Below are 17,351 nucleotides of genomic sequence, written 5' to 3'. Positions count from 1 at the left end.
AGACACATTAACGCCTGCGAGTCATATTACATCAGGCAAATCCAATCTGTATTCTTGGCTAACTGAATACAGATGAGCATGGGAAGATTGGATTTTCAGATCAAAAGAAGTCAAAGAAGCACATTAATTTTTAAGCAGACCAATGGCATGACAGCACTGCATTCAGCCAGCCAGGAATCCCACTTTAAATAATGGTCACATCCAGCAGTGGACTCAGGTGTTTAGATTCTTGTGCAACCAAACATATGATTAGCATTAGCATCTTGCTGCCGGCCAAAATTAAATTAACCCACTGCGTGCTGTGGCTAAAAACCAAATCCAAAGATGCTGCTTTTCTGTGTTAAGTTTTGCTAGATAAATCGAAGGTTAGGGGTCACAAAACGATTTAAGCATTTTGCACCTCCATTCACACTCCTAATCTATTCCTGTCCTTGCCGGTGATTGTAAGGATGTGACTTTGGTCCCTTTAATTAGACTGTGCAATGCTGTAGCCACAGCTTGCTTCCACTTCAAAGTGCTAATTGTTTCCAGTTTTCTTATCATGCTCGGCCCGAATCACAGTTTAATCTGAATGACAATTGTTCAGGATAATAATCTACAGTATGCCACAGCTGATATTTTCAGATAAACTGCGGGGTGTTCATCTTGAAAGATTAATCAAGAAGCAGAAATGCATAAGCATCTGTAAATCTCAATTTAATACTAATCCTTTGGTGAACTAGAAAAAAAAAAAAAAAAAAAACTATTTCACATCAACAGCAGCAGCACCACCAAACGTTGCCTGCTTGACATGATGCACAGCCATAGGCAACAGCCTTGCGTGTGTGTACTAGAGATAGTGTGCAGAATATTATCACTGAACACAGCTCCTTCCTGCACTCTCCTAAATCACAGTGTTCTTTAGAGCCTGGGAGTGCAAGGGTTAAATAGGTTCCCGAAAGGGTCATGCAGCACAGTATGTGGTCACTGAAACCCTGCAGTAAGTGTTTTGTAGAAAAAAAAAAAAAAAAGTCAAATTTTAACTCTATGCTTTCCAAAATGAAGTAAGAATGGAGATGTGTGTTGGAGCTGTACCCATTTCCCATATGCAGATACATTTGCCATCAATCATTGTTGCATCCCTTAGGTTTTGAACTTTGAATGATAACATGGGAGTACAATATCATGCACGCATGCCGTATGGGTTAGCACTTTGGAGTGACGGTCCGAGCAGCTGTACAACAAGCATGCAGTGGCTGCAGACCCCTTATAGGAATGGCCGGGTGCATGCAAGGAAAAAAGGATTGTGCCGTACATTTGGAAAATACAAGTTCACACAATGAGGATCTTGGGGATAGAGAAAGAATGCATACATACCTGTCACCGAGGTTTCTCCTCAAAACAAAGAAAATTACATACCAATGCTTCTAGAGTAGGTTTTTCCCCCTTATTTCCATTGCTACATTCCTATATTCTCCATTCATCCATAGCATGTTACAATACGAGGCTGCTTCACAGTGATTTGAGTCAAGTGCAATCAGGCATGTTGCTAGTCTGCAACGGTATCTGTTCCTCTAAATTCCACCGTGCTCTCCTGGCAGCGTCAAATGCATTTTATTTAGAACTCCTCCTGCTATTCTATCTATCACTTCCTACTGAGGCACTATTTATACGGCGTGTCTGTGATATATAAAAAAAAAAGGGAGTCGTATTCCCACTTCTGAAAAAAAAAAAAGGAAAAACGTTAAGCACTGAGCGTAGTAGACGTCCTGGTGTTTTCAGAGCGGAGAACTTCACATATCGCTGTTCCTTATGCCTGGGTTTCTGAATGCAGCACACACTGCAATAGCCACAGCCCACCTCTGTTGAAAGCAGCCCCTCCACTTGCCAGATTGAGTACAAAAAAAAGAAAAGAGAAAAAAGCATCAGAGGCTGAGTGAGAGTCCTCGCTCACACATCCAGCACATGAGATGCACTCTGAAAGCCAGCAGGTGCATCACTGGCCACGGCACAGATAGCAGTGTGAGGTACCGCCTCTAGCTTGTAGAGGAAATCTGGTTGCTAGGGCCATGTCTCGGCTAACCTTTCATTTATCACAATAACGTGACCAGGAGTGACAACTGCACTGCCATTTCTTTCAGCAGAGTCTTTTCACTGCCACTGGACACTTCAATAATAAAACTGACGGATGCCTCCCTAATAGGTGATGCATGCTTCCTAAAGACAAGAATGCAAATGTCCCAGCGCACACATTTATTTTATTTTCTTGGATGCTTCATTTGCTTGTTATACACAGTTGTGAAACAAACTGATTTTTCAAACTTGCAGCAATGCAACAACCTAATATAAGAAGCAGAAGATGTCAACCCTGATTTGCTGTCATTTGCTATAGCGTTTAATATATAATAAAAAATATATATATTTTTTACTATTTTTATTTTGTACCTCAGCGCTGCTGATTTTCTCCAGCCCCAGTTCTTGTCTACACTTCTTGCCCCACTTCTTGTCTCTCTTGTCTGCATTTACTTCAGCATTGGCGTCACTAACTGAGCAGGAATGACAATGACGTCATTGACCCAATTTGCCCTCATAGCAGGCTGGTGCTCCATGGGCCAGCAGACGGACCACACCATACCCCCCCCCCCCCCGGACCACACCAGCTTGCCAGCTCACACAACACCCCAACCCCCCACCCCGTCGCCGGCTCACTTACATTAAAGCGCTAAAGATGCCCTGGAACACTCCTGCCTGGCCCCATTAAAAGCCTCCCATCCGGTGGCGGCGGCTTCCCTGGCGCCTCCTCCCTCCTCCTCCTCATTGGCCAAAAGCATGGTCTCTTCTTTTGGCCAATCAGGAAACGGGTCTCATGACCCACTTACTGATTGGCCAGGAGGATGATCCGTGTGACAATAGCGAATTTTCATTCGCTATTGTCACACAACTGGGTGGGCTCGGGGCACAGTGCTCTGCGCCCGAGCCCACCCTTTTTCTTAGCCTGTGAAAGCCTCTGGCTCTAATCACATGGTTAAAAAAAAATCCCCATTGAACTCCCCATTGCCCCGCATGTAGATTAGGGGGCATGACGCATGGATGGGGGGGCGGTGCCCCTGCGCCCCATATACACCAGCCCCCACTGCCTCAGACATAATTACCACTTGCCGCCAGATCATGCACCAGGTACATCATTTAGGGTGGTTGTACCAGGATGATATGCAGCTGCAGGCATCACCCCATACCATTTTTTAGAGCTGATGGTCAGCTCTCTTGTAATAGCAATTGGAGTGGCTAACTAGCCAATCAGTTGCTATTACAAGCAGTGGGAGGGGACGAGGGGACGAGGGGACTCCCCTCCCCCCCCACCTTCCACGGCTCTCTTAGGCTCTCCTGTCCCACCCGGAGACCCGAGCTACCAGTCGGCAAGTCCCGCCGGCTGGCCGAAAACCCATTCAAAGCTTTGACCGGTTCCCCCCTATGGTGACCCGGAAGTGATGACATATTACTTATGGTTGCCTGGCTGTCATTGGCGGCATTTTTTGAAAATCTAATGTATTCGAAAATGCAATCTTGGCATTTTGAATGCTTTCAAGTGCAAAGGAGGGATTTGGGGTCTTACTGACCCCAGATCTCTCCATAAAAGTACCTGTCATGTGCCTTTTGCTGTCGCAAGGATGTTTACATTCCTCGGGAGAGCAATAAAAGCGATAAAAAAAATCTAAAGCAACAGTGTAAAAATAAAAAAATAAATGAATTAATTAATAATTATTGTGCTATCGAACAAAGGCAAAGAGCGATCATCCCACACATGATGTGAGGTATCGTCGCGAACGTCAGATCATGTGCAGTAATTTTAACATTAGGCCTCCTCTGTAGATCTAAAGTGGTAACCTGTAAAGGCTTTTAAAGCGTCGCCTATGAATAGTAAAACTTAATTTGTTTGTTGCCGCTGCGCGGGCATGCACAGTTCTAATGCGGGACATAGTTGGTATCTATTTAGTGGGCGTGACATCGTCTTTTATATTTAACAAAACCATGGGGTTTTGTATTGTGTTTTTTTGCATTAAAATTTAAAAGTGTATTTCTTCCCCAAAAATTGCTGCACAAATACTGTGTGACATACAAAAATTGCAAAACCCATTCATTTATTTTCTAGGGTCTCTGCTTTAAAAAAAATATATATAATATTGGGGGTTTAAAGTAATTTTCTAGGAAAAAATAAACACATTTTTACATGTATACAAAAAGTGCTAGAAAATGCCTCAAGTGGTTAAATAATAAATATGATCTTATTCCACTGCACCCAAAAAAATTATCTTTTTTATGCAATAAAGCTGCTACTATTAAATGATCAAGCAAACAGAAAATGTATAAATCATAAAGAAGCACTTATATAAATATAATCCTATGTACACCCCTGCCTCTGCAGCAAAAAGGGGTAGTAGTTGGGGGAAGTAAAAGCACAGCTTAAACACATGATTTTTACTGCCCCCCAACCTCACAAGTGAATGAGCCCATAAAAATATATTGTGATGTGAAGTCAAACTCAAAAGTCACAAACACTTGTACAGTGTATAGTACATTCAAAGGAAAGAATTATTTATCTTCATGCACCACTGCAAGTGCATCCAAACAAAACACCACTGGTACAAGAAATGCAGCTCACCCTTTTGATGCTCACATCAAAGAAGGTCAAACAGCATGTGGGCAGGTCCTACCGTGCCCGAGTGCCTGGGGGTACCTCTTCTCTTGTGTACATGCTCATCAATACCTAGGACCAGGTGGGGCCACGTTGTGAGAGTCAACGTTGAACCCCAGCATAGTGATGAGCTGTTTACCGTGTGCAGTAGTGCAATATACAAAGTCTGTCTGTAAAACGTACCTCCCCATGTTACTACACACCTTTGCTAGATGAATGTTCAATTTAGAAGGAACAACGCTGAGCCCCTGCCCTCTCCAGGAGTCCTGTGTAACTCTGCCACCCAACTCCCAGTGACAGAATGGGGTCCCGTTGTGCATTAGCTTGGACCTCTGTGAGCACTTACTTAACTCCTTCAGCTCTCCTGTTCCACTGTGCTGGGTATGTGGGGGTCTCTATACCACGGGTTTGGTCACAGAAATTGAAAGAACCAGCCACTAGAGAGTTAGCCAGAACACTGACCCCCCCTTATTACTGGAGGACCTGTCACCTACACCAGGTGCCACGCTTTGTTGACTGGCTGCTGTACATTTCCTCCACTGTATGTTTACCCGTGGCAAATAGTCTCTTCCTCTGACTTCCTCACTGAGTTAACCCATCTGTGATGGCTTTTCTCTTGTATCCCATGAGTGCTTTACTGGCCTTGTCCTTCTGATATGCCACGTACCACCCCTTTGAATAACTTCAGACAGGCTTAGAACAAAATGTGTTACTGAAGCTCTCGTAGTGCAAACATCTCAGTCTCATAAATAACATTCACAGATTCCTCCTAACTAACTATCTTGGACTGCCCAGGCATACCTTTGCAGGTAGAGATTCATACATGGATTGCAGGCAGTAGAAATCCATACATAGAGTCCTTGCAGTTTAATCCCCTTATGGTGGTAGTCGAGCGTTGCTCTGGACCTTCCCATTTCTCTTGCAGTCCCACTGGTGGGCCCTGAGTCAGACCTTCTCCCTATTTAAATACAGACCAGGGTGGAGGGTAGAACAAAAAAAGCCTGGGAAATCACAAATCCCGTATTAACCCTCTTCCTACTTGGGCAGTCTAAAACTAATCCTAGCTGCATAGCAAGCCCCTCTAGGTATCTGCATACACCCTGTATATTTTTAGGATAACAATTGAGCCCCAAAGCTGAGAATGCTAAATTACACCAAAGCCAAGGAAAGCTAGCATGGTCAGGCTCTGGCCTACTCCTTGCATCTCACTACTGGCCACTAAATGTGGTAGGTAAGCATGCCCTTTATTTAGACATTATTCTGCCCTAGGTACACCTAAATGATAACATTTTATGTATGTGCTCTGTCCTTTTTAGTAAAACCTACTGCTAGAATGCACAATTGGCAACAGCATGCCATCTGCTTTATTTGTATGTTTCAACTGTGCTGACTAAAAACAAGAGAATGGAGAAATGTTTTTCTTTTTTCTGATCAAAAAAGAGCCTTCTAACTCAACTCAACGCCTTCCACGTCAACTCAGCAGCTTCTCCTCAACAGCCCCCCTCCCTTCCTTAATTTAGCTACATGATAAAGATATATATTAAGAAAGTATTACCAAATGTTGTACACTTTGAGGAGGCATTGTGCTGACCCTCTAACCCTGCTACCCTGGGAAAAGGCCATCAGGCCATTAACATTAGCAAATAGCAAGGCCACACTGTGTTACAAATTCATCCAAAGGTACATGACAGCACCTTACAAATTTCCTGGGCTCCAGTAGTTGGTGTTCCTAGGTAATCGTCAGGGTGGATTTACTAAAGGCAAATGTGTGCACTTTGCAAGTGCAGTTTGCTCCAGAGCTTAGTAAATGAGGGGGAGCTGTACTGACTTCCATTAGCCAATCATGTGCAAGCAAAAATTATGTGTTTTTATTTTCCTTGCATGTGATTGGGTATGATTTTTAAAGTGAAGCTTTACGTAATTTACTAAGCACTAGAGCAACTGCACTTGCAAAGTGCACAGTCTATTAGCCTTTAGTAAATCCTCCCCCGATCAAATTCAGCTTGGGGGTCAAAAATTGTAGTCAAATTTCTGAATTTAAGGAGTACATCCTAACTACAACCATTAGCCAAAAGTCAAGTAAGACAACAGAGTCTAGGATAAGGTGGACCATAGACAAAGCTAATTTCTGTGGTTGCAGGAAAGACATTTTCTTGATTCCCCCATCAACACAGACAGTGTTGATGTGGGAATCCCTCCTGCCAGGCCATTGTTTTCTCACGGAGGGGGGGGGCGGGGGAAGCTGTTCCCCGCTGGTAGAAGACAGCGATTATTGCTTGCGGCTATAGCAGATGTTTGTTGCATAGATAGCGATAATTGCAAGAGAATCCAGCAGCCGGATGTACATTCAGCCTGCCCATTAATGGCTTGAATCTCGGGTGGTTCCTGCTGAGATTCGAACAGTGTATGACCGGCCTAAGTGGCATTGAGGAAACATCTTTCTAACTGAGTGACATATGTAAGAAAGCAGTTTGATGAGTGTTACAATGGCAGCTTGTAGCCTGCAATTAATATGCATTTCTAGGTAAGGCTTAGCTTGAAATATATATAATAAACAAGCAATATGGCATTCCCATTTAAAACTATCTAATTTTGTATGTAAAGTAAATTATTAAATGGTGAAAAAGAAAATGAATCCAAAATTTAAATTTTATGCTGCTGTATGGAGGAGTCATGCCCATCTTAAAGAGAATCTATCACACACAAAAACGTACTTTGAATATAATGAATTGTACTGAATATTTTTTCATTGGGTCAGAGTCTGGATCAATGATACATTGTAATAATAAATTCACTTTATGAATAACTGTATGAATTATAGCTGAATGAGACATCAAGGGTTATTTGCTTAAAGCAAATCAGTTGTTCACTTTGCATGGAATTGTTGCTTAAATTAGTGAATGTGGTGAAATCTCACTTTGCGAAGAATACCCAATCACATGCAAGGAAAATAAAAAACAGTATATAAGTATATATAAGTATATAATGGAAATCAGCAGAGCTTCCCCTCATTTACTAAGCTAGGGGAAAATGCCCTTGCAAAGTAAACAGCCCATGTATTTGCCTTTACTAAATTAAAGCCAGTGTCTCTAGCCCCTTCTGGACCGCTCCACGCAGATATACTGTAGCAGGGTGGCCCTCCTGCGCGAAATCACGTACCTGTACGTGATTTCGTGCATTGGGTCTGGGGCACACGTGCCGCCGGCGACTTGCTTCTGTTGTGATTGGACACAACGGGAGCCAATCAGCAGATCCGGCAGACCCGATGTACGGCGGCACCCCGTGATCGTTCCCAGGAGCGGTGGAACAGTGGTCTGCCTATGTAAAAAAGACAGACTGCCGCTCTGTGAGAGGGGAAGATAGAGACCTTGTGTTTCTACTAAGCAGGAACACATATCTCTGTCTATCCCCAGTCAAAGCACATCCCTCACACAGTTAAGCAAGCACTCCCAGGAAATACATTCAACCCTTTGATCGCCCCTGATGTTAACCCCTTCCTTGCCAGTGTCATTAGTACAGTGACAGTGCTTTTTTTTTTTTAGCACGGATCACTGTATTGGGGTCACTGGCCCCAAAAAAGTGTCACTTAGTGTCATTTTTGTCCACCGCAATGTTGCAGTCCCGCTAAAAATCATGGATTGCTGCCATTACTAGTAAAAACAATAATAAAAAATTCCATCAATACATCCCATAGTTTGTAGATTATATAACTTTTGCACAAACAAATCAATATACGCTTATTAGGATTATTTTTATGAAAAACATGTAGCAGAATACATATTGGCCTAAATTGATGAACAATTCAATTTTTTTACTTGATATGAATTATAGCATAAAGTAAAAAATATAGTTTTTTTTTTTCAAAATTGTCTCTATTTTTTTTTTTGTTATAGCGCAAACAATAAAAACTGCAGAGGTGATCAAATACCACCAAAGGAAGCTCTGTTTGTGGGAAAAAAAGGACATTGATTTTATTTGGGTACAGCGTCGCACGGCCGTGCAATTGTCAGTTAAAGTAACACAGTGCCGTATTGCAAAAATTGGCCTGGTCATTAAGGGGGGGGTAAAACCTTCCGGGGCTGAAGTAGCTAGAAGAAAAATATAAATAGCTGCTGCATATACAAAGTTGAGGCACCATATTTGCAGCAGCCTCAAAATCATAAGCTGTTCTGACAGGCAAAGCTCTTACACTTCCTGATAATCAAATACAAACACACATAAGCAGCGCTCTTAATGAAATTTTACTAAAATATTCATAAATTGGATAAAAAATCCCTCTACATATATGTAGCGTGATGAAAGAAAGATCAAACGTATCAATGCATAAAGAGTCTTTCCAATAGATAGTGAGCAGAAGTCCACTACATGTGACAACTCCAGAAGATTACTGGGTGAAAAGGGTATTCCTAGACTCAAACCAGCCATGATCCACTCCGGAAGAACACAAGCACACGGCAGATGTGTGTCCCACTCCCTCTGAATTTAACACCCATCGTCACTCATAAAAAACAGCGCATCCTCATATGGTGTCTCCCCTCGCTCACTCATTGGATCGATCCTTCGTTAAGGAAATGACAGCCCTTACGGTACTCCAGTCAAAATAAAGCACAATACCATAGTGTACCACTGTATAGCATTTATTCATCCAATTAAACCCCCCCCCCCCCACATCTAAAATCACACTCACATTTATCCAATAAAAACAAGCATATAGGTGTCACATAACTGTCAGATTGCCCCCATATGGATCACTGGCTCACCCGTACTGTCCCGTTTCAAATGTTCCTGGCTAGGTTTCACTCTCTCTGCTAGCTCTGAGAGGCGTACTGATGTCACTGATCACCGTGTGGTCCCGCTCTGACGAGTTTCATCATGACGACTTCGTCTGAGGGCAGGGCCACCCGGTGCGGCGTACCTGTATTTATAGAACACCCTCTATCCGCCTTAACCCCTCATCTTCTGAGACAGTCCTGATAATGCCAAAGTTTGACCACTCCTTTTTGAACATTCTTATTGGCGAGTAAGACAGACCATCATAGTCATGGGCACACAGCAAAGTGAAGGGACCAGGCTTAATGGCAAGCTCTCGCACTACCTGTACGAGTTAGGACTCATGCACGCTGGGAATAAAAAAATGCTGCTTATACAGGCGTTTGATGTTTTTTTCTTTCAGCTTGTAGAAACAACTCTAAGTTAGCCTATGTGTCCATGCACATTTTGACATTTGCAAACATATTTAAAGAGGTGCAGTTACAGGCTGAAAAAAACCCCCTCAAAAGTGCGTTTTTGAGAGGAGCTTTCAGGCTTTTCTGTTTCAAGTATTTTATTAAATAATGCAAGTGAGTAACAACGTTTGACATACAGAAAAATGCAAGGTAAGGTAAACAAAGCATGACCAATAACTGCAACTACAGCAAATCGTGAGGGTTAGTAGACAAGGGGTGGTAAATGGGTTGTCACGAGAGAGTAGTGATTGGCATTACCAACCCACCGGCACCCCATATAGGGATCACACTGTGCCTAGGTGGGGAGGCAAAACCAACCAATTGTTAAACTAAAAGGGAACAGTACCCAAGTCTACCGTATCGTGTGGGAAGAGGCAGGGGGATGAGAGGAACCTCACGGGTATCTACCAAACAGGGAAAACATAGGCTACAGTAAGCCAGAATGAGGGAACAAGTCGAACGGGTAACCCGTAAACTGTAGTTAAAATGACAAGGTAGAACAAACTCAGACGTTGTAGGAGCTGCAACATATGCATGCAGAAGGAAGGAAGCAGGGCGGGGGGGGGGGGCAGGGAGAAGGGGGTAACAAGAGGGGACAAGGATAAAAGGGGGAGGGGTAGAAAGAGGGGGAAGAGGAAGGATCGCCGGGGGGGCCAGTACATAAGGAGTGGGGGTTTTGGGTCCCCAGGTTTGGTTCAGGGCAGCAGTAGGGAGCTATCAAAATTGGGGGGAAGAAAATTGTCAACCCAAGGTTGCCAGATTCTATCATATTTCTCGACTGTATCCGTCAAAACAGCATCGATTTTGGCGTGAATCATAGCGTTGGTGATTGGGTGTTTCACTTCAGTCAACGGCAGGTATGGGGATTTCCACGCTTTGGCAATGGTTTGTTTAGCCGCTGTTGTGACCTGTAGGAACAGTTTGTGGCGGAATTTGGACACATTATCCGGTTTTACATTCAAGAGAGCCAGTAGAGGGTCAGACGAGATCGGAATGTCCATCAGGGTGGAGAGAATATGGAAGACGGCCTGCCAAAACTTTTGCACCAATGGGCATGTCCACCAAATGTGCAAGTGTGTGCCTGGCTCCAGGCAACCTCGAAAGCATGTAGCAGAGTAGGAGGGTGAAAATTTTGCAATGCGTGCGGGTACTAAATACCATCGCATCAGCACTTTGTAGTTTGTTTCCGAGGCAACTATATTTTGTGAGGCCGTCTTCATTGATTGCCAGATTTTGGACCAATCTTCAACATCTATGGCGGACCCAAGATCCTGTTCCCACTTAGTAGTATACGCGGGAGGAGTACGGTCGGGGGAGTCAGTGAGTCTGGTGTATAACGAGGATATGAGGCCCCCGGGCATGTGGGTCATGGAGGCAAGTGTGTTCAAAAGAAGTCATGTTGGGTAAGGAAGAGTCAGTGTGGATAATGTTCAGCGTTTTTAAATGTAAATTGATTATAGTGAAAAATTAGCAGAAGGGAATGTTTTGAAAAAAAGGACTTATAAACACAAACATATAATATAAAATGTTTTTTGTGTTTTGTGCAATGTTTTTTTTTTTTTTTTTTAATTTCCCTCCCTAGTTCCGCTCCCATGCAGCATTGCTGCTGCAGGGAACGGAACTAGGAAGTGATCTCACACCGACGGAGGACGGAGGAGCGGCGGGACTCTCGACTGGCGACCTCAGCAATGAGAGATCATCGCTGGATCGCCAGGAGAAGGTAGGAGAACACCGCTGCGCTCTCTGCACATCTACCCCGAGCGTGACTCGGGGTTACCGATCCTGCAATGAAAAATCCACCCGAGTCACGCTCGGGATTACCGCCAAGGTGGTTAACCAGGCTCAAATTGTATTGGTTAGACGCAACTCCAGAACTGCAGCTCTTGTGGGATGTTCCCGGTCAGCAGTAGCCAAGACCTACCAAAAGTAGTCCAAAGACAAAAAACAGCGATAGGATCACAGACAGCCAAGGTTTATTGCATGGGGAGCAAAGGCTCGCCCATGTATTCCAATCCAGAAGAGCTACTTTAGCTCAAATTGCTGGAAAGATTAATGATGGCTCCAATAGAAAGGTGTCAAAACATACAGTGCATCACACTTATTTGTGTATGGGATGGCGTAGCTGCAGACCGGTAAGGGTGCCCATACTGACCATTGTCCACAGTCAAAAACACCTACATTGGGAACATGATCATCTGAACTGGACCATGGAGCAATGAAAGCTGGCATGGTGGCGAATCACGTTATCTTTTACATCATGTGGATGGCCGCGTATGTGTGCCTACCTGGGTAAGAGAGGGCACCAGGATGCACTATGGTAAGAAAGAAGGTCAGCAGAAGCAATGTGACACTTTGGACAATGTTCTCATGGGAAACCTTAGGTCCTGCCATTCACGTAGATGCTATTTCACACATACAACCTTCCTAAACATTGTTGCTGATAAAATAAACCCCTTCATGCTATTCCCTGATGTCAGTGGCCTCTTTAAGCAGGATAATGCACTCTAACACACTGCAAAAATGGTTCAAGAATGGTTTGAGGAACACAACAACGAGTTCTAGTTGTTGACTTGATTCTTCAGATAACAATTTAATTGAGCATCTGTGGGATATGCTGGAAAACAAGTCCGAACCATGGATACCACAACTTGCAACTTACAGGGCTTTAAGGATCTGCTATGGATAAGCTTGGTGCCAGATGCCACAGCATACTCTCAGAGGTCTAGTGGTGTCCATGCTTCTCTGGGTCAGGGCGGTTTTGGCAGCAAAGAGGGTGCCTACTCAATATTAGGTAGGTGACCATAATGTTATGGTTATTGTACAGTATGTATGCTTAAAACTACTGCTTCCCCCCTCCTTCTACAGTACCTATGCTGGATTGTACTAGTAAAAAAGATGTGTGTAAATAACTTACGTAACTCTGCTCCAGTCTTTTCACGTGATGCAAAACCTCTGGTTCCCTTACGTCATGGAGCACCTGACAATTCAAGAATGTGGGATGTCGCCCACGGGTTTCCATTGTCCATCTGTTCTCAGCGCTCCCTCTCTCCCTATATCAAGGAAAAACTGCTATATGAAAGAGGAGGGAGCGCTGACAATAGAGGGGCAATGGAAGCTGGTGGGTGACATCACGGCTTCCCAAATTCAACCCTGTTGTCCAGCACTCCATGACACAGCGGAGCCGGAGCTTCTGCATCAAAAGACTGGATAATAGTGGGATTAAAATAAAGTATTTACACAGTTGTTTTTTTTACCAGCAGTATACAGCATAGATAGGAGGAGGGGGAATCAGTGGTTTTCTGTATATTTATATGTAGTCTTTATTTCCACTTTAAAGCTTCCTAACTGCTAATTCTACATTTCTGATTACTTAGCAAAGGCAACGTTTTAGCAGGTTTCAGCCTAATCTTTAATGCTGTGATATTGGAATATATATGATTGGTTTGCTTTAAATGTATATTTTTAGAGAATTTAACTAGTGTTCTATTTTCACCCCAAATCAATATCTAACATTAGCTTACATTAGATTACACCCATCTGCCACATATGCATTAACCAATATTACATTTATTTGATGATGTCAAATCTGATTACTACTTCCATCACTGAAAATTATGATGAGAATGTTTCCCTGTCCTTAGCTTAATGTTAAAGCTTGATGACTATAAGAGTATTTGTGTATTGGGATTTTCCTATAGTCATGCAAATCAGGAATAAAGACTGAAAGAATCTGGAAACTTGCCGTTTTTATCGTTATCTTATCTATATTTACTATTTAATCTGCAACCCTTCTTTTTAACTGAAATATTAATATAATTTATTCCTTGATTTTTTTTCACTCATTCACTTTTTAGGTGCTGATCTAGATACAAATCTAAGAAAAAAACAGATGAAAATGGAATTAAAAAAGATTTGGTGTTTTATCTGTTTCCTATTGACTACAATGTAAAAAGACAGAAACTAGAAGGAAAAGAACCAAGCTGAATTCTGAATGCAGGGAGGAAATGTGATGGTAATGTTAATGCAAACAAAAAAAGTCAGTAACATCTGTATTATGCTGAATTTTCTGTGTTCCTTGATAAAGAACGAAGAATAAAAACAAGCCTTTACTGAGGAAACATTACCATTATCAATTTTCCCTACTAAACACAAAAGAAGCCGGTGACCAAAGTAATAAAGAAATTTCATAATCAGAAAAGGGCAACAAAGAAACTAAAAAATGATGCCACCTTCAGGAAAGATTTATCTTCCTTTAGTTTATGGGTGTGAGATTGCATACAATTTGCACACAGTCCCGCACCCACATACATCTGAACCTAGGCTAAAGGAATGCTCCTGGTTAAGGTAATTAAAGTGGTTCTAAAGGCAGAAGGTTTTTTACCTATAGGCTGGGCTCACACATGTCTGGCTGTGGTTTGCAGTTCGGAGTCCGGTACACTTTTGTCCACTGGTTCAGGTGCAAATTCTTACTTGAATTTGCATCTAAACTGGACCCAAAATTGCCCAGGACCCTTTTAAGAAAGGAACCACGGCTGCCCCAGAGACGTGTGAGTTGGCTGCATTGAAAGCCGGTCTGATTCTCATGTTATGTGAATCAGATGCGGTTAAAAATGCATCCAATTCACATATATGTCAACCGAGCCTAAAGTGTCACTACACCCACATCATGAAAAAGTATCATTAAATGTTGTGTTACATGCTGTTCATACTCAGTCACTATAAGATTATTTTTCTGTATTCTGCAAACATCCTGGCTGATCCTGCTGCTCTCTTTCTCCACCTTATGTTCTTTTCAATTCAGTTAGGGATTTTGCAGCTGTGGTGGCAATTCTGCACACGCTCAGTTTTCAGTGAGCTTCTATGCTGAGCATTTCCTCCCTATCACATCTGAGCAGCCCATGTGACTAAAGAGTCACACATGTGGGCATATATACAGTGGTAAGTGACAGCCCACTACTTCCCTCCTCAATGCCTACTAACCAGCAAAACACAATGGAGGCAGAATAGTACAAGTAGAATAATGGTGACTTCACCTCTTCATATTCTAAGACACAGGCTGGAGGGGCATGGCAGAGCCTGTTACTGGCAGAAATACACCCACATCATGTTATTTCAACAAAATAATAAAGATTTGATTTCAAATATATATTTGTATGGCAATTTAAAATAGATTATTTTTATTATTTTTTTTTTTATTACTCTGTATTCCAAAGGTTTTTTTTTTTTTTTTTTAACATGTTACCAGCAGCAGAAGACTTAAAGCTCCTCCTGCTCTTGTTTCCCTGCAGACAGGCTGAGAAATATCTGGGTCATGTGACAGCTGCATAACATTTAGGAAAAAGGTACTTACTGTATATGCTGTTTTTTAAATTAAAATAATTATAATGTCATCATCCACATGCAAAAGAGAAGGGACAATGTAAATTAAACAGTGTGTGTTTAGTATCATTTTAATGCAATCATTAAGGTAAAAAAACCTTCTGTGCTGTAGGATTAGCCCCCCACCCCCTTATTCTTTCCTGAGCTCCATCCCAATCCAGCGATGTGCATCAGACCAGCAGCTCTCCCGGGTCTCTCTCTCCTCATTGGCTCACACAGCAGTGGAAGGCATTGGATCCTGCTGTTATCAATCACAGCCAGTGAGCCAGTGGAGAGAGTAAAGGGGGCGGGGCTAAACCATGTTCTGTGTGAATGGAAAATGTCCATTCACAGGAACATGGCTTGGGATCGAGCCTACTCATGGGCCCCATAGCAAGAGGCTTACTATTGAGTGCACTCAACAGGGGGAGGAGCCAGGACTGCCAGCAGGGGGATCAAACTGAAGAGGATCAGAGCTGCTCTGTGCAAAATAATTGCAAAGATCAGGTAAGTATAACATGTTTGTTATTATTATTATTTTTTTTTAATTTATGGTTTAGAATCACTTTAAGTATTTTCAATGCTTGTGAAAAAACATCAGAAAGCTTTAGTAAATTACAACAGTTAGGGTCCTTTCACACCAACTGTGTCTGTTCTGATCAGCAGAGGATCCATGAACAGATCCCTTGTTAAATTAGAGCCAAACAGTAGGGATATTACTTTTGTGACAGCTGTGTCCATTCAGTTTTGCCTTCCTGGAGCTTAAAAATCTAATGTTACGTCTATGAGCAGGTGGATGTAAATGGACGTGTTTCTGTTTACATTTCACTACCTCAGATCCATCATGTGTATGTTTACAAATTTGAAAAAGGATGCAAAACTTTTGGGGTTTTTTGGACCTCATAAGTATTCGGATGTAAATAAACACACATCCATTTAGCCTCGGTTCACATTTATGCGATGCGGGAAGGCTGCGAATCCGCAGCCTGTTCCCGCATCACACATGCACCCCCGGCAGTTCACACTGCCATATGCGATACGCTGGGGGTGTCAATGTAATGTTAACGACACCCCCAGTTTGATCGCATATCGCAGTGCGATCGTGCAGTTCGCACAGGATCGGATCGCACAAGTGTGAACCGCTGTGCGATCCGATCCTGATGCGGCTGCCAAAAAGGGTCCCTGTGCGTGTTTGCTGCGGCTGCGGTGCGAATTTAGCCATACAAACTGTATGGCTAAACTCGCACCGCACAGCCGATCGCATGTAATGTTGGAGCAGTGCGCTCCGACATTACATGCGAACCCCGCACACGCACAAGTGTGAACCGGGGCTTACATCCGCTTTCTCATACAGTCAAACATGGAGCTTCCGCTTAGACAATCCTGAAAAACTGAAAGCAGATCTGATCAGACAACCAATGCGAACGAAGCCGAACTGCAAAATAGATCTTGTGTTTACATTTATTTAACTTAACTGCTGATATATTATTTGAAAAGCTTAGATTTTTAGACAAAAATGTAAAACCGTCTCACCCATTCCCACACCCCTCTATTGATTCTTTAATGTGACAGGAGGGGACAGTTTTAAAATTTACAGGAAAGTTGAGGTTTTAATACAACTTTAATAGTCTGTTGTCTTTGATCTGCTAATTATAGCTATAAGGAAAAAAAATCCATCATGTTCAGCTCTTCAGCTCTTAGTCCTAAGAAAATCATTCAGCCATTTCTAAAATGTCATTATTAATTTTGCCAATACTACCTCCCATGGTCACTGCAGAGTTGTAAGTACATGTAAACCCTAATTAAAGGACATTCAGTTTACAAAAGCAATTTACTGTATATCATACACAATCCCCATTCATAAAAAAGTACAATACTTATGCTCACTTTTTAGCAAAGATCAGATACAATATCAATAGTATTTACTACATGCAGACTGGAACCTACCTCCCCCTGAAACGAGTTATATATAACCTACAGTATATTATATGTTTTCTATTTTTCTATTATTAGACAATCCTTTAGAATGCTTTCAAACTATTTTCACACCAGAAAATACAGATTTATTGGTGTTTAGTTTCTCTGTTCCTTTTACC

General features: G+C 42.4%; 1 protein-coding gene across 1 annotated transcript in view; it reads right to left on the bottom strand.

Moving 5' to 3' along the window:
• LOC309552528 (protein unc-13 homolog C-like) overlaps positions 1–1,981 on the bottom strand; it is a gene marked incomplete at its 3' end in the record, with an annotated part of 269,895 nt that extends 267,914 nt beyond the window's left edge. Inside the window, exon 1 of the mRNA XM_082253485.1 lies at positions 1,399–1,981. The remainder of the gene's footprint in view (positions 1–1,398) is intronic.
• Positions 1,982–17,351: the final 15,370 nt, after the last annotated feature.

This window comes from Pelophylax lessonae (assembly GCF_965119305.1).
Source record: "Pelophylax lessonae genome assembly, chromosome: 4".
Classification (NCBI taxonomy): domain Eukaryota; kingdom Metazoa; phylum Chordata; class Amphibia; order Anura; family Ranidae; genus Pelophylax; species Pelophylax lessonae.
This window is presented reverse-complemented; position numbering and strand designations above follow the sequence as displayed.